The sequence below is a fragment of the Toxotes jaculatrix genome, chromosome 6 (genome assembly GCF_017976425.1).
Source record: "Toxotes jaculatrix isolate fToxJac2 chromosome 6, fToxJac2.pri, whole genome shotgun sequence".
Classification (NCBI taxonomy): domain Eukaryota; kingdom Metazoa; phylum Chordata; class Actinopteri; family Toxotidae; genus Toxotes; species Toxotes jaculatrix.
In genome coordinates, this window is record NC_054399.1 from 26,363,942 (window position 1) to 26,382,612 (window position 18,671).

The 18,671-nt window shown below is 46.4% G+C and overlaps 1 pseudogene; it reads right to left on the reverse strand.

The window, feature by feature from the left end:
- LOC121182854 overlaps positions 1-18,671 on the reverse strand; it is an 85,806-nt pseudogene that overhangs the window by 6,893 nt on the left and 60,242 nt on the right.

Genomic DNA, 18,671 nt, shown 5'->3' on the forward strand with positions numbered 1-18,671 from the left:
TTTGTTGTAAAACAGCGACGTCACACGCACAGGAGTCGCCCTGATCCGTGCTGAGAATTAGAGTGGGAAGCTTCATAAAAGACTTTCAGTCACAAGGTTGTTCTGCAATCATAGTTTTAAGTTATTACCCCAAATATTAGTATTATGTTCTATTTCTGCCAGTAGATCCCTCTAAATCCTACACTAGTTCTCTAAGGACAGACATGAGCACTGAGGACAGTCAAAGTAAGAGAGTTCAGGGAGACAAACCTGCTGGTAACCTTTTATGAGCGCCTCCTGCTCTTTCATTTCTTTATCTATCTGTTGGAGTTTTTACTCTGTTGCAGGGTCTGTGGCCTCGGCCCATCTCCTCCTCTGACTGGTTCCTTCTGCACTTCGTAGCTGAGGAGTCAAAAAAAGAAAAAACCAACAACACAGCTTATTTACTACATATTGATGTACCACTGCTACTACAAGGCATGACCGGCCACTTCTGTTGTATCTGATTTAGAGTTCTTCAGCACTGACCATCTGCAAATCTGTCTTTCAACAAGCAGTAGAAGCACAGTGTGCCTGCAAAACACAGCTGAAAATAGATGCAAAGCTACTATCATATACATATACTATCAGGGCTTTAGTTATAACCTTGTTTACGTTCCTTTCCTTGTTTCTCAATCCTTAACCCTGCATTTTTTATGAGCTTTGTTGAGCTGTTATGTCCTGTCAGGTGTGTTTTTCAAACCAAAGTCTGTAACACCCACACTAAAGTGATCACACAAAAAATCACCCTGAGCCTAACTCCAGTCTCAACCATCTGTTGCTCTTTCAGCTTCTACAGTAACTCCAGCTTTGCCTTGGCTGCATGCTTTGGGTCACTACTATGCTGGAGTCATAAGTCACGTCCAGTCTCAGGTCACATCCACTCTGGAACAGATATTCTTCAAGGACATTCATCATTCCCTCAAGATAAGGGCAGAAATGGCAGTTTTATCCATTTAAAATTCTATTCGATAAATCTACGACACAACAAAGTGGGCAAAATACTTGACTGAGAGTCTCACAGGTGGTTGTGCTTTTAAACGCTGACAAATATTGTGAAAAAGTAGCAACAGCACTACAACCATTCACTGTTGGATATTCACCCTTGAGGGTCCTGCTACAGCTAAACCTGAGAATGAGGTGTTCTGAATGTTGATAATTCATAGTCCAACTTACAGCAAATAAAATAGTCTACAGCCAACTGCCCCTGCGCTAAATCACACAGTGTGGTAAACACACAATATGTGACACAATATGAATTTCAAAGGAATATTTTTTAAAACAAACAAGTAGCTGATTCATATTTTGTTTTGAAAGTTTGTGTGTTGTGAATGTTTGCGCACCTTGCTTTGCAGCAGGTAGTTCTGCTGTCTGAGGGAGTCGAGCTTCTCTGCTCCTCCTTTCATCATTTGTATCTCCCTCTCCTTCTGAGCCAGCTGGACTCTCAGCTCGTCCACCAAAGAGCTGCCCTCATCCCTCTGCAAGTCAGACATCAACACCAGTATCAGATGAAGTAACATAATACTGTTACACGATGCAATCGTTCAGAAGGATTCAGTAGCGCAGCAACATTCACATGATCGTTCGCTGGCATCTCACCTGCAAACACTGACAGTTAGGGCTGAGTGATGAATTTAATTCATTTGATTACTTTGCATTTGCACTTTAAAAACAGAGTTATTAAAATGTATATATACAGGTTACTTTTAGTCTGTCATGAATCACGACAGTCTCGCAAACTCTGATGAGACTGTCTCCTCGTCACACTCTAAATACTGTGTCCCCACCCTGAAAAACAGAAACAGTGATCCTCCACACCATCTGCATGGATCACCAAGCGGTGAGAATACTGAGTATATACTGTCCTGATTATGTAAACTTTAAGTTTAAATCTGCACACTGACAATATTTTTGCAGGGATTTCATATTTTAAGTATTTTCTTACATTGTTCTTCGGAGGACTGTGTGTCAGTCTGGTGTCCTGGTGACTGCTGGTGTCTATCTGCTGCTGGAGGACAGCCACTAAGGACTGAACAGATGCCACCAGCTCACTGCTCACCTTCACATCTGCCTCAGATAATCAGACAAAAGTCATTCAGTGCCTTTACATAAAAAAAAAAACACACACACACACTGACTCCAAAGCTCCACAACTGGCTCCTGCAGGCACGCAGGGCTTCAGAAATCAAAATCAAACTTCAATGGCAACTGAACATAAATAGGATAAAAAAAAATTTGCATAGCTTTAAAGCACAAGAACAAAACATTAAACAATGAAATGTGCAAGAAATAAAGGGGTTGAATATTTTGTATAGCATCTGTATCATGGTATAATATATAACAGTATCATCAGTATAAGACAAATCCTCATCTTGAATTATCAGAGCAGTTTTGGTAACTTGATGATTTGCATGTGAGGGTCACTAATAACCTGTGTAGTCATCTTTGTCTTGGCTCTTCGCGGACTCAGCTTTTGACGGACTCTGTGGAGAACGGGTTTTGGCTGTAGCAGCAGCTCTACTGGTCCCTGATGACTTGGAAGTTGCTGCTGTTCTCCCCTCTATTTTTCTGCCTCTCCTAGGGGCCACTGTGGGCTTCTTCACTGAAGATGTAGAAGGGTGAGAAATGGTGGAGCTACGGAAGGCCTGGGAAAAATGTCCATAATTATTATTATTAGTAATTAAACCATGGTTAAACAATACTGTAATTAAATATTTTACAGAAAAAAAAGGTTTTCTTGCTTCCAAAAAAAAAAAAAGTTCATTGGTACATATTGGTGTTGGTCCAGCTTCTATGTATCTAAGCAGCATCTAAGCCTATTTTCAGCCAATGTCACTCTAACATTAGATAAATTTGAACTGTTTATGCTCTACACAATTAGCCTATTCTAAGTAACGGTTAATTTTCTAATATATATATTTATATAATTTTATGTTTCCATAATGTTATCTGCTGAAACGGAGAAGAGTTTGAATTTTGTCCCACCATTTGTTTCCTAACGTTGCCAGCCTCAGACGACATGTAAGAAGAAGACTTGTAGTGATCCTCCATCAGCCTGTCCACTTCCTCTCTGATGCTCCATGTCAGGTCATGGTTGGGATGGTCTGAGGAGCTGGATGGGTGGCTAGTCGGTTCCTTGGCTCCCTTTATTCCCACGACAGGGTCAGTCTTTCCTGGTTGCTTCACTTGTGACTCTGTCACATCTGGGAAAGTCCTTTCCAAGGAGCAGCATGTTTTCTCTTGGTAAAGTTCCACAGCACTGTAAGTAAAACTTGTGTTACTGTTGTAACTTTCTTTTAACTAAATTCAGGTTTGGAGCTGAAAGAAAGGGTTTTTTTGAGGCACTACACTCAACAGTCCCAAAACAGTTTGCCCCCAGTTCTGAACACTGAAAACATTCTTTCTATATGTCTGTACAGGATGTTGACCTTTTCTTTTGCCTGTGGGTTTAGAGATGGCAACAAGTGCATTTGTCAGACTCCTTTTACAAAGGAAGAGCTTTTGCAAGAAGGAGATATACTAAAGGTCCCGCAGGCCACCCTGAAGAAAAACAGAATATGTGCCCTGAAAGTCTGCTAATGTCACTTGCTAATTAAATACTGAACTTTAGCCAGTGTTTTCAGCTTCTGGTTCTAACTCATCTTAAACTGAAATTATATCCAAAAAAATCTCATTCACAGACTTCAAACTGTAAAGTCTTGGATACATCTTGAATTTGAATTTCAGACTGAGCAAGGCCCTGGGCCCCTATTTATGTGGACAACTGAGTTATCAAGATTAGACTGCTGATGATTTGACATGAGTGCATAATGTCCCCAAATCTGAAAATCCACCAATCTGAGATACTTTATGTGAAAACTGGACCAACCTGTGAATGATCAAACTAATGTTTTGTGATGTGACCATTTTGAATAACTCAAAGATTTAGTCCTAACCAGATAGGCTGGAGGGTGAACCCTCTGATATGGTCCCTCTCTGGGCGGATGGGCCTCATCAGCTCCTCTGCAGTGGGTAGATCTAAATACAAACACATAATGATTATTCCACATAGTTCACTCCGGTCTTGATATGAGCCACGTAAAAACCTGAGCGCAGAGGATGTGGCCTCTTTCTGAAGCTACCTCCTTCAAAGAATATGGCCCATAATGCTGTGACCTTTGGACATCTGAAAATCTACCATGCTGAACCTGTGCCTTCTCCCCAATCATACCAAAATCACAGTGTTGTTAAGGGCTTCCACACAGGCTTTACGAGACCAAAGGAAGAGTCTGAAATTAACAAGTACATCTATTTCAATCAAATAACAGTTTAAGTAACAACTAGAAAAGGTAATCATGCTACAACTGGGGGAGCTGGTGCTTTAACTGGGAAGCAGCTTTTGTAGATGCATCATTCCTGCTGTTAGAGTAGTGAATTATACAGACAGACAGATAGGGACTCCACCATTCCCCCAAATACTGCTGGTGTCAGTGTTTGACCTGATCCATTGGTAGAAGAAGGATGAAGAGACTGTGTGGAACGTTGAAGAGGGAAGGATGGAGACACGGATCTGTGGATCCTTCCTTTCTCTTCCACATGATGAATAGTGGTGATTAAAGTCATCTGAATCCTCCACAACATGGATCTGTCTGTAGGCCTCATGAGGAGCCTCCACTCCTGAACATATGAGGGGCCTGTACAGGAGAGAAATTTAATGCGCTCTATCAAAGACAATCCAAGATGAGACAAAAATGATGCAGCGAGATCATTAAATCCCCCTCGGATCAGCATGATAGGAAAGAATATTTTTTAAAAATGACATTTATGTATAAGTAATCTGCAACAGCAAATATATAAATATGTTTTAAGAGAAACAATATACTACCTAAATTATGTTTTAAGCTTCTTGGTGTTATCTGGGTTATTTACATTACCACATTTCTTTGGGTAGTGTAGGTGAGGATTCAAACTCACACCCAAGTGTGTCAGAAAGGGCAAAGACCCCCTCCCCCTATTAAAAGGGCTGACACTACACGCTGACAGTCATTCAAACAATAATTACTGGATGTATGACTGTCACTTCTTCCTGGCTACACACAAGCAAAGAGTGGTTATGCAAAGAACCCAAAGGTCTCTTTCACAGCGATCTTTTCATGTCTTTCACTTAAATGATAATTTTTTCCATAATTTTTACATGCTTCACATGTGCGGCTCTTAGCCCCTCAGGCTTGGATCAATAACAATAAAAATCTGAGCAATTATCGCAGGGTTCCCAGTCCCAATGATCGGTCAAAACTAACCCTGGTTAACCCTGGTTAAAACCCCAAATTTCCACTCTCCCAACTCACTCACTCACTTTCACACTTAGGCAGATTTGCACTCTCCCAACTGACTTATATGGGGGAACTTCAAATGCTCATGACTCCAGAACCCTAAGTCCTAGAGACTCAAGGGTGGTACCGTTGGACTCGGGGTGCACACAAATGGGGGGGTAGGACAAGGTCCCATGTCTCTATCTTGCTCCGCTGAGGATCGGTCAAAACTGACTCTGGTTAAAACCCCAAATTTTCACTCTCCCAACTGACTTATATGGGGGAACTTCAAATGCTCATGACTCCAGAACCCTAAGTCCTAGAGACTCAAGGGTGGTACCGTTGGACTCGGGGTGCACACAAATGGGGGGGTAGGACAAGGTCCCATGTCTCTATCTTTCTCCGCTGAGGATCGGTCAAAACTGACTCTGGTTAAAACCCCAAATTTTCACTCTCCCAACTCACTTATATGGGGGAACTTCAAATGCTCATAACTCCAGAACCCTAAGTCCTAGAGACTCAAGGGTGGTACCGTTGGACTCGGGGTGCACACAAATGGGGGGGTAGGACAAGGTCCCATGTCTCTATCTTTCTCCGCTGAGGATCGGTCAAAACTGACTCTGGTTAAAACCCCAAATTTTCACTCTCCCAACTCACTTATATGGGGGAACTTCAAATGCTCATAACTCCAGAACCCTAAGTCCTAGAGACTCAAGGGTGGTACCGTTGGACTCGGGGTGCACACAAATGGGGGGGTAGGACGAGGTCCCATGTCTCTATCTTTCTCAGCTGAGGATCGGTTAAAACTGACTCTGGTTAAAACCCCAAATTTTCACTCTCCCAACTGACTTATATGGGGGAACTTCAAATGCTCATAACTCTAGAACCCTAAGTCCTAGAGACTCAAGGGTAGTACCGTTGGACTCGGGGTGCACACAAATGGGGGGGTAGGACAAGGTCCCATGTCTCTATCTTGCTCCGCTGAGGATCGGTCAAAACTGACCCTGGTCAAAACTCCAAGCCCTGTACACTCTTAACAACCGTGAACACCAACTTCAACTTGACAAAAAGTACCACAAAAAGGGGGGTCCAAACCACTCCTAGGGCTCTGAAATGTGTTCCTAAACACTTTCTGGGGGAACACTTTGGGCCTTTCACACTTAGGCAGATTTTCACTCTCCCAACTGACTTATATGGGGGAACTTCAAATGCTCATAACTCCAGAACCCTAAGTCCTAGAGACTCAAGGGTGGTACCGCTGGACTCGGGGTGCACACAAATCGGGGGGTAGGACAAGGTCCCATGTCTCTATCTTTCTCAGCTGAGGATTGGTCAAAACTGACTCTGTTTAAAACCCCAAATTTTCACTCTCCCAACTGACTTATATGGGGGAACTTCAAATGCTCATAACTCCAGAACCCTAAGTCCTAGAGACTCAAGGGTGGTACCGCTGGACTCGGGGTGCACACAAATCGGGGGGTAGGACAAGGTCCCATGTCTCTATCTTTCTCCGCTGAGGATCGGTCAAAACTGACTCTGTTTAAAACCCCAAATTTTCACTCTCCCAACTGACTTATATGGGGGAACTTCAAATGCTCATAACTCCAGAACCCTAAGTCCTAGAGACTCAAGGGTGGTACCGTTGGACTCGGGGTGCACACAAATGGGGGGGTAGGACAAGGTCCCATGTCTCTATCTTGCTCCGCTGAGGATCGGTCAAAACTGACCCTGGTTAAATTCCAAATTTTCACTCTCCCAACTGACTTATATGGGGGAACTTCAAATGCTCATAACTCCGGAACCCTAAGTCCTAGAGACTCAAGGGTGGTACCGTTGGACTCGGGGTGCACACAAATGGGGGGGTAGGACAAGGTCCCATGTCTCTATCTTGCTCCGCTGAGGATCGGTCAAAACTGACCCTGGTCAAAACTCCAAGCCCTGTACATTCTTAACAACCGTGAACACAAACTTCAACTTGACAAAAAGTACCACAAAAAGGGGGGTCCAAACCACTCCTAGGGCTCTGAAATGTGTTCCTAAACACTTTCTGGGGGAACACTTTTGGCCTTTCACACTTAGGCAGATTTGCACTCTCCCAACTGACTTATATGGGGGAACTTCAAATGCTCATGACTCCAGAACCCTAAGTCCTAGAGACTCAAGGGTGGTACCGTTGGACTCGGGGTGCACACAAATGGGGGGGTAGGACAAGGTCCCATGTCTCTATCTTGCTCCGCTGAGGATCAGTCAAAACTGACTCTGGTTAAAACCCCAAATTTTCACTCTCCCAACTGACTTATATGGGGGAACTTCAAATGCTCATAACTCTAGAACCCTAAGTCCTAGAGACTCAAGGGTAGTACCGTTGGACTCGGGGTGCACACAAATGGGGGGGTAGGACAAGGTCCCATGTCTCTATCTTGCTCCGCTGAGGATCGGTCAAAACTGACTCTGGTTAAATTCCAAATTTTCACTCTCCCAACTGACTTATATGGGGGAACTTCAAATGCTCATAACTCCGGAACCCTAAGTCCTAGAGACTCAAGGGTGGTACCGTTGGACTCGGGGTGCACACAAATGGGGGGGTAGGACAAGGTCCCATGTCTCTATCTTGCTCCGCTGAGGATCGGTCAAAACTGACCCTGGTCAAAACTCCAAGCCCTGTACATTCTTAACAACCGTGAACACAAACTTCAACTTGACAAAAAGTACCACAAAAAGGGGGGTCCAAACCACTCCTAGGGCTCTGAAATGTGTTCCTAAACACTTTCTGGGGGAACACTTTTGGCCTTTCACACTTAGGCAGATTTGCACTCTCCCAACTGACTTATATGGGGGAACTTCAAATGCTCATGACTCCAGAACCCTAAGTCCTAGAGACTCAAGGGTGGTACCGTTGGACTCGGGGTGCACACAAATGGGGGGGTAGGACAAGGTCCCATGTCTCTATCTTTCTCCGCTGAGGATCGGTCAAAACTGACTCTGGTTAAAACCCCAAATTTTCACTCTCCCAACTCACTTATATGGGGGAACTTCAAATGCTCATAACTCCAGAACCCTAAGTCCTAGAGACTCAAGGGTGGTACCGTTGGACTCGGGGTGCACACAAATGGGGGGGTAGGACAAGGTCCCATGTCTCTATCTTTCTCAGCTGAGGATCGGTCAAAACTGACTCTGGTTAAAACCCCAAATTTTCACTCTCCCAACTGACTTATATGGGGGAACTTCAAATGCTCATAACTCCAGAACCCTAAGTCCTAGAGACTCAAGGGTGGTACCGTTGGACTCGGGGTGCACACAAATGGGGGGGTAGGACGAGGTCCCATGTCTCTATCTTTCTCAGCTGAGGATCGGTTAAAACTGACTCTGGTTAAAACCCCAAATTTTCACTCTCCCAACTGACTTATATGGGGGAACTTCAAATGCTCATAACTCTAGAACCCTAAGTCCTAGAGACTCAAGGGTGGTACCGTTGGACTCGGGGTGCACACAAATGGGGGGGTAGGACAAGGTCCCATGTCTCTATCTTGCTCCGCTGAGGATCGGTCAAAACTGACCCTGGTCAAAACTCCAAGCCCTGTACACTCTTAACAACCGTGAACACCAACTTCAACTTGACAAAAAGTACCACAAAAAGGGGGGTCCAAACCACTCCTAGGGCTCTGAAATGTGTTCCTAAACACTTTCTGGGGGAACACTTTGGGCCTTTCACACTTAGGCAGATTTTCACTCTCCCAACTGACTTATATGGGGGAACTTCAAATGCTCATAACTCCAGAATCCTAAGTCCTAGAGACTCAAGGGTGGTACCGCTGGACTCGGGGTGCACAGAAATCGGGGGGTAGGACAAGGTCCCATGTCTCTATCTTTCTCAGCTGAGGATTGGTCAAAACTGACTCTGTTTAAAACCCCAAATTTTCACTCTCCCAACTCACTTATATGGGGGAAATTCAAATGCTCATAACTCCAGAACCCTAAGTCCTAGAGACTCAAGGGTGGTACCGTTGGACTCGGGGTGCACACAAATGGGGGGGTAGGACAAGGTCCCATGTCTCTATCTTGCTCCGCTGAGGATCGGTCAAAACTGACCCTGGTCAAAACTCCAAGCCCTGTACACTCTTAACAACCGTGAACACCAACTTCAACTTGACAAAAAGTACCACAAAAAGGGGGGTCAAAACCACTCCTAGGGCTCTGAAATGTGTTCCTAAACACTTTCTGGGGGAACACTTTGGGCCTTTCACACTTAGGCAGATTTTCACTCTCCCAACTGACTTATATGGGGGAACTTCAAATGCTCATAACTCCAGAACCCTAAGTCCTAGAGACTCAAGGGTGGTACCGCTGGACTCGGGGTGCACACAAATCGGGGGGTAGGACAAGGTCCCATGTCTCTATCTTTCTCAGCTGAGGATTGGTCAAAACTGACTCTGTTTAAAACCCCAAATTTTCACTCTCCCAACTGACTTATATGGGGGAACTTCAAATGCTCATAACTCCAGAACCCTAAGTCCTAGAGACTCAAGGGTGGTACCGTTGGACTCGGGGTGCACACAAATGGGGGGGTAGGACAAGGTCCCATGTCTCTATCTTGCTCCGCTGAGGATCGGTCAAAACTGACCCTGGTTAAATCCCAAATTTTCACTCTCCCAACTGACTTATATGGGGGAACTTCAAATGCTCATAACTCCAGAACCCTAAGTCCTAGAGACTCAAGGGTGGTACCGTTGGACTCGGGGTGCACACAAATGGGGGGGTAGGACAAGGTCCCATGTCTCTATCTTTCTCAGCTGAGGATCGGTCAAAACTGACTCTGGTTAAAACCCCAAATTTTCACTCTCCCAACTGACTTATATGGGGGAACTTCAAATGCTCATAACTCCAGAACCCTAAGTCCTAGAGACTCAAGGGTGGTACCGTTGGACTCGGGGTGCACACAAATGGGGGGGTAGGACGAGGTCCCATGTCTCTATCTTTCTCAGCTGAGGATCGGTCAAAACTGACTCTGGTTAAAACCCCAAATTTTCACTCTCCCAACTGACTTATATGGGGGAACTTCAAATGCTCATAACTCTAGAACCCTAAGTCCTAGAGACTCAAGGGTGGTACCGTTGGACTCGGGGTGCACACAAATGGGGGGGTAGGACAAGGTCCCATGTCTCTATCTTGCTCCGCTGAGGATCGGTCAAAACTGACCCTGGTCAAAACTCCAAGCCCTGTACACTCTTAACAACCGTGAACACCAACTTCAACTTGACAAAAAGTACCACAAAAAGGGGGGTCCAAACCACTCCTAGGGCTCTGAAATGTGTTCCTAAACACTTTCTGGGGGAACACTTTGGGCCTTTCACACTTAGGCAGATTTTCACTCTCCCAACTGACTTATATGGGGGAACTTCAAATGCTCATAACTCCAGAATCCTAAGTCCTAGAGACTCAAGGGTGGTACCGCTGGACTCGGGGTGCACAGAAATCGGGGGGTAGGACAAGGTCCCATGTCTCTATCTTTCTCAGCTGAGGATTGGTCAAAACTGACTCTGTTTAAAACCCCAAATTTTCACTCTCCCAACTCACTTATATGGGGGAACTTCAAATGCTCATAACTCCAGAACCCTAAGTCCTAGAGACTCAAGGGTGGTACCGTTGGACTCGGGGTGCACACAAATGGGGGGGTAGGACAAGGTCCCATGTCTCTATCTTGCTCCGCTGAGGATCGGTCAAAACTGACCCTGGTCAAAACTCCAAGCCCTGTACACTCTTAACAACCGTGAACACCAACTTCAACTTGACAAAAAGTACCACAAAAAGGGGGGTCAAAACCACTCCTAGGGCTCTGAAATGTGTTCCTAAACACTTTCTGGGGGAACACTTTGGGCCTTTCACACTTAGGCAGATTTTCACTCTCCCAACTGACTTATATGGGGGAACTTCAAATGCTCATAACTCCAGAACCCTAAGTCCTAGAGACTCAAGGGTGGTACCGTTGGACTCGGGGTGCACACAAATGGGGGGGTAGGACAAGGTCCCATGTCTCTATCTTTCTCCGCTGAGGATCGGTCAAAACTGACTCTGGTTAAAACCCCAAATTTTCACTCTCCCAACTCACTTATATGGGGGAACTTCAAATGCTCATAACTCCAGAACCCTAAGTCCTAGAGACTCAAGGGTGGTACCGTTGGACTCGGGGTGCACACAAATGGGGGGGTAGGACAAGGTCCCATGTCTCTATCTTGCTCCGCTGAGGATCGGTCAAAACTGACTCTGGTTAAATTCCAAATTTTCACTCTCCCAACTGACTTATATGGGGGAACTTCAAATGCTCATAACTCCGGAACCCTAAGTCCTAGAGACTCAAGGGTGGTACCGTTGGACTCGGGGTGCACACAAATGGGGGGGTAGGACAAGGTCCCATGTCTCTATCTTGCTCCGCTGAGGATCGGTCAAAACTGACCCTGGTTAAATCCCAAATTTTCACTCTCCCAACTCACTTATATGGGGGAACTTCAAATGCTCATAACTCCAGAACCCTAAGTCCTAGAGACTCAAGGGTGGTACCGTTGGACTCGGGGTGCACACAAATGGGGGGGTAGGACAAGGTCCCATGTCTCTATATTTCTCAGCTGAGGATCGGTCAAAACTGACTCTGGTTAAAACCCCAAATTTTCACTCTCCCAACTGACTTATATGGGGGAACTTCAAATGCTCATAACTCCAGAACCCTAAGTCCTAGAGACTCAAGGGTGGTACCGTTGGACTCGGGGTGCACACAAATGGGGGGGTAGGACAAGGTCCCATGTCTCTATCTTTCTCAGCTGAGGATCGGTCAAAACTGACTCTGGTTAAAACCCCAAATTTTCACTCTCCCAACTGACTTATATGGGGGAACTTCAAATGCTCATAACTCCAGAACCCTAAGTCCTAGAGACTCAGGGGTGGTACCGTTGGACTCGGGGTGCACACAAATGGGGGGGTAGGACGAGGTCCCATGTCTCTATCTTGCTCCGCTGAGGATCGGTCAAAACTGACCCTGGTCAAAAGTCCAAGCCCTGTACACTCTTAACAACCGTGAACACAAACTTCAACTTGACAAAAAGTACCACAAAAAGGGGGGTCCAAACCACTCCTAGGGCTCTGAAATGTGTTCCTAAACGCTTTCTGGGGGAACACTTTGGGCCTTTCACACTTAGGCAGATTTTCACTCTCCCAACTGACTTATATGGGGGAACTTCAAATGCTCATAACTCCAGAACCCTAAGTCCTAGAGACTCAAGGGTGGTACCGTTGGACTCGGGGTGCACACAAATGGGGGGGTAGGACAAGGTCCCATGTCTCTATCTTTCTCAGCTGAGGATCGGTCAAAACTGACTCTGGTTAAAACCCCAAATTTTCACTCTCCCAACTGACTTATATGGGGGAACTTCAAATGCTCATAACTCCAGAACCCTAAGTCCTAGAGACTCAAGGGTGGTACCGTTGGACTCGGGGTGCACACAAATGGGGGGGTAGGACAAGGTCCCATGTCTCTATCTTGCTCCGCTGAGGATCGGTCAAAACTGACTCTGGTTAAAACCCCAAATTTTCACTCTCCCAACTGACTTATATGGGGGAACTTCAAATGCTCATAACTCTAGAACCCTAAGTCCTAGAGACTCAAGGGTGGTACCGTTGGACTCGGGGTGCACACAAATGGGGGGGTAGGACAAGGTCCCATGTCTCTATCTTTCTCCGCTGAGGATCGGTCAAAACTGACCCTGGTCAAAACTCCAAGCCCTGTACACTCTTAACAACCGTGAACACCAACTTCAACTTGACAAAAAGTACCACAAAAAGGGGGGTCCAAACCACTCCTAGGGCTCTGAAATGTGTTCCTAAACGCTTTCTGGGGGAACACTTTGGGCCTTTCACACTTAGGCAGATTTTCACTCTCCCAACTGACTTATATGGGGGAACTTCAAATGCTCATAACTCCAGAACCCTAAGTCCTAGAGACTCAAGGGTGGTACCGTTGGACTCGGGGTGCACACAAATGGGGGGGTAGGACAAGGTCCCATGTCTCTATCTTTCTCAGCTGAGGATCGGTCAAAACTGACTCTGGTTAAAACCCCAAATTTTCACTCTCCCAACTGACTTATATGGGGGAACTTCAAATGCTCATAACTCCAGAACCCTAAGTCCTAGAGACTCAGGGGTGGTACCGTTGGACTCGGGGTGCACACAAATGGGGGGGTAGGACGAGGTCCCATGTCTCTATCTTTCTCCGTTGAGGATCGGTCAAAACTGACTCTGGTTAAAACCCCAAATTTTCACTCTCCCAACTGACTTATATGGGGGAACTTCAAATGCTCATAACTTCAGAATCCTAAGTCCTAGAGACTCAAGGGTGGTACCGTTGGACTCGGGGTGCACACAAATGGGGGGGTAGGACAAGGTCCCATGTCTCTATCTTGCTCCGCTGAGGATCGGTCAAAACTGACCCTGGTCAAAAGTCCAAGCCCTGTACACTCTTAACAACCGTGAACACAAACTTCAACTTGACAAAAAGTACCACAAAAAGGGGGGTCCAAACAACTCCTAGGGCTCTGAAATGTGTTCCTAAACGCTTTCTGGGGGAACACTTTGGGCCTTTCACACTTAGGCAGATTTTCACTCTCCCAACTGACTTATATGGGGGAACTTCAAATGCTCATAACTCCAGAACCCTAAGTCCTAGAGACTCAAGGGTGGTACCGTTGGACTCGGGGTGCACACAAATGGGGGGGTAGGACAAGGTCCCATGTCTCTATCTTTCTCAGCTGAGGATCGGTCAAAACTGACTCTGGTTAAAACCCCAAATTTTCACTCTCCCAACTGACTTATATGGGGGAACTTCAAATGCTCATAACTCCAGAACCCTAAGTCCTAGAGACTCAAGGGTGGTACCGTTGGACTCGGGGTGCACACAAATGGGGGGGTAGGACAAGGTCCCATGTCTCTATCTTTCTCAGCTGAGGATCGGTCAAAACTGACTCTGGTTAAAACCCCAAATTTTCACTCTCCCAACTGACTTATATGGGGGAACTTCAAATGCTCATAACTCCAGAACCCTAAGTCCTAGAGACTCAAGGGTGGTACCGTTGGACTCGGGGTGCACACAAATGGGGGGGTAGGACAAGGTCCCATGTCTCTATCTTTCTCCGTTGAGGATCGGTCAAAACTGACTCTGGTTAAAACCCCAAATTTTCACTCTCCCAACTGACTTATATGGGGGAACTTCAAATGCTCATAACTTCAGAACCCTAAGTCCTAGAGACTCAAGGGTGGTACCGTTGGACTCGGGGTGCACACAAATGGGGGGGTAGGACAAGGTCCCATGTCTCTATCTTGCTCCGCTGAGGATCGGTCAAAACTGACCCTGGTCAAAACTCCAAGCCCTGTACATTCTTAACAACCGTGAACACAAACTTCAACTTGACAAAAAGTACCACAAAAAGGGGGGTCCAAACCACTCCTAAGGCTCTGAAATGTCTTCCTAAACACTTTCTGGGGGAACACTTTTGGCCTTTCACACTTAGGCAGATTTGCACTCTCCCAACTCACTTATATGGGGGAACTTCAAATGCTCATAACTCCAGAACCCTAAGTCCTAGAGACTCAAGGGTGGTACCGTTGGACTCGGGGTGCACACAAATGGGGGGGTAGGACAAGGTCCCATGTCTCTATATTTCTCAGCTGAGGATCGGTCAAAACTGACTCTGGTTAAAACCCCAAATTTTCACTCTCCCAACTGACTTATATGGGGGAACTTCAAATGCTCATAACTCCAGAACCCTAAGTCCTAGAGACTCAAGGGTGGTACCGTTGGACTCGGGGTGCACACAAATGGGGGGGTAGGACAAGGTCCCATGTCTCTATCTTGCTCCGCTGAGGATCGGTCAAAACTGACCCTGGTTAAATCCCAAATTTTCACTCTCCCAACTCACTTATATGGGGGAAATTCAAATGCTCATAACTCCGGAACCCTAAGTCCTAGAGACTCAAGGGTGGTACCGTTGGACTCGGGGTGCACACAAATGGGGGGGTAGGACAAGGTCCCATGTCTCTATCTTGCTCCGCTGAGGATCGGTCAAAACTGACCCTAGTCAAAACTCCAAGCCCTGTACACTCTTAACAACCGTGAACACCAACTTCAACTTGACAAAAAGTACCACAAAAAGGGTGTCCAAACCACTCCTAGGGCTCTGAAATGTGTTCCTAAACACTTTCTGGGGGAACACTTTGGGCCTTTCACACTTAGGCAGATTTTCACTCTCCCAACTCACTTATATGGGGGAACTTCAAATGCTCATAACTCCAGAACCCTAAGTCCTAGAGACTCAAGGGTGGTACCGTTGGACTCGGGGTGCACACAAATGGGGGGGTAGGACAAGGTCCCATGTCTCTATCTTGCTCCGCTGAGGATCGGTCAAAACTGACCCTGGTTAAATCCCAAATTTTCACACACTTAGGCAGATTTGCACTCTCCCAACTCACTTATATGGGGGAACTTCAAATGCTCATAACTCCAGAACCCTAAGTCCTAGAGACTCAAGGGTGGTACCGTTGGACTCGGGGTGCACACAAATGGGGGGGGTAGGACAAGGTCCCATGTCTCTATCTTGCTCCGCTGAGGATCGGTCAAAACTGACCCTGGTTAAATCCCAAATTTTCACTCTCCCAACTCACTTATATGGGGGAAATTCAAATGCTCATAACTCCGGAACCCTAAGTCCTAGAGACTCAAGGGTGGTACCGTTGGACTCGGGGTGCACACAAATGGGGGGGTAGGACAAGGTCCCATGTCTCTATCTTGCTCCGCTGAGGATCGGTCAAAACTGACCCTAGTCAAAACTCCAAGCCCTGTACACTCTTAACAACCGTGAACACCAACTTCAACTTGACAAAAAGTACCACAAAAAGGGTGTCCAAACCACTCCTAGGGCTCTGAAATGTGTTCCTAAACACTTTCTGGGGGAACACTTTGGGCCTTTCACACATAGGCAGATTTTCACTCTCCCAACTCACTTATATGGGGGAACTTCAAATGCTCATAACTCCAGAACCCTAAGTCCTAGAGACTCAAGGGTGGTACCGTTGGACTCGGGGTGCACACAAATGGGGGGGGGGGGGGGGGGGGTAGGACGAGGTCCCATGTCTCTATCTTTCTCAGCTGAGGATCGGTCAAAACTGACTCTGGTTAAAACCCCAAATTTTCACTCTCCCAACTGACTTATATGGGGGAACTTCAAATGCTCATAACTCCAGAACCCGAAGTCCTAGAGACTCAAGGGTGGTACCGTTGGACTCGGGGTGCACACAAATGGGGGGGTAGGACAAGGTCCCATGTCTCTATATTTCTCAGCTGAGGATCGTTCAAAACTGACTCTGGTTAAAACCCCAAATTTTCACTCTCCCAACTGACTTATATGGGGGAACTTCAAATGCTCATAACTCCAGAACCCTAAGTCCTAGAGACTCAAGGGTGGTACCGTTGGACTCGGGGTGCACACAAATGGGGGGGTAGGACAAGGTCCCATGTCTCTATCTTGCTCCGCTGAGGATCGGTCAAAACTGACCCTGGTCAAAACTCCAAGCCCTGTACATTCTTAACAACCGTGAACACAAACTTCAACTTGACAAAAAGTACCAGTAAAAGGGGGGTCCAAACCACTCCTAGGGCTCTGAAATGTGTTCCTAAACACTTTCTGGGGGAACACTTTTGGCCTTTCACACTTAGGCAGATTTGCACTCTCCCAACTCACTTATATGGGGGAACTTCAAATGCTCATAACTCCAGAACCCTAAGTCCTAGAGACTCAAGGGTGGTACCGTTGGACTCGGGGTGCACACAAATGGGGGGGTAGGACAAGGTCCCATGTCTCTATCTTTCTCAGCTGAGGATCGGTCAAAACTGACTCTGGTTAAAACCCCAAATTTTCACTCTCCCAACTCACTTATATAGGAGAACTTCAAATGGTCATAACTCCAGAACCCTAAGTCCTAGAGACTCAAGGGTGGTACCGTTGGACTCGGGGTGCACACAAATGGGGGGGTAGGACAAGGTCCCATGTCTCTATCTTTCTCCGTTGAAGATCGGTCAAAACTGACTCTGGTTAAAACCCCAAATTTTCACTCTCCCAGCTGACTTATATGGGGGAACTTCAAATGCTCATAACTTCAGAACCCTAAGTCCTAGAGACTCAAGGGTGGTACCGTTGGACTCGGGGTGCACACAAATGGGGGGGTAGGACAAGGTCCCATGTCTCTATCTTTCTCAGCTGAGGATCGGTCAAAACTGACTCTGGTTAAAACCCCAAATTTTCACTCTCCCAACTCACTTATATAGGAGAACTTCAAATGGTCATAACTCCAGAACCCTAAGTCCTAGAGACTCAAGGGTGGTACCGTTGGACTCGGGGTGCACACAAATGGGGGGGTAGGACAAGGTCCCATGTCTCTATCTTGCTCCGCTGAGGATCGGTCAAAACTGACTCTGGTTAAAACCCCAAATTTTCACTCTCCCAACTGACTTATATGGGGGAACTTCAAATGCTCATAACTCCAGAACCCTAAGTCCTAGAGACTCAAGGGTGGTACCGTTGGACTCGGGGTGCACACAAATGGGGGGGTAGGACAAGGTCCCATGTCTCTATCTTTCTCCCCTGAGGATCAGTAAAAACTGACCCTGGTTAAAACCCCAAATTTTCACTCACCCAACTCAATTATATGGGGGATCTTCAAATGCTCATAACTCCGGAACCCTAAGTCCTAGAGACTCAAGGGTGGTACCGTTGGACTCGGGGTAAACACAATTGGGGGGGGGGGGGGGGGGGGTAGGACAAGGTCCCATGTCTCTATCTTTCTCCCCTGAGGATCGGTCAAAGCTGACCCTGGTTAAAACACCAAGCCATGTACACTCTCAACAACCCTAAACTCCAACTTCAGCTTGACAAAAAGTACCACAAAAAGAGGGCTCCAAACCACTCCTAAGGCTCTGAAACGTGCTCCTAAACACTTTGTGGAGGAACACTTTTGGCCTCTCACCCTTAGGCAAATTTTCACTCTCCCAACTCACTTATATAGGGGATCTTCAAATGCTCATAACTCCGGAACCCTAAGTCCTAGAGACTCAAGGGTGGTACCGTTGGACTCGGGGTAAACACAAATGGGGGGGTAGGACAAGGTCCCATGTCTCTATCTTTCTCCCCTGAGGATCAGTAAAAACTGACCCTGGTTAAAACCCCAAATTTTCACTCACCCAACTCAATTATATGGGGGATCTTCAAATGCTCATAACTCCGGAACCCTAAGTCCTAGAGACTCAAGGGTGGTACCGTTGGACTCGGG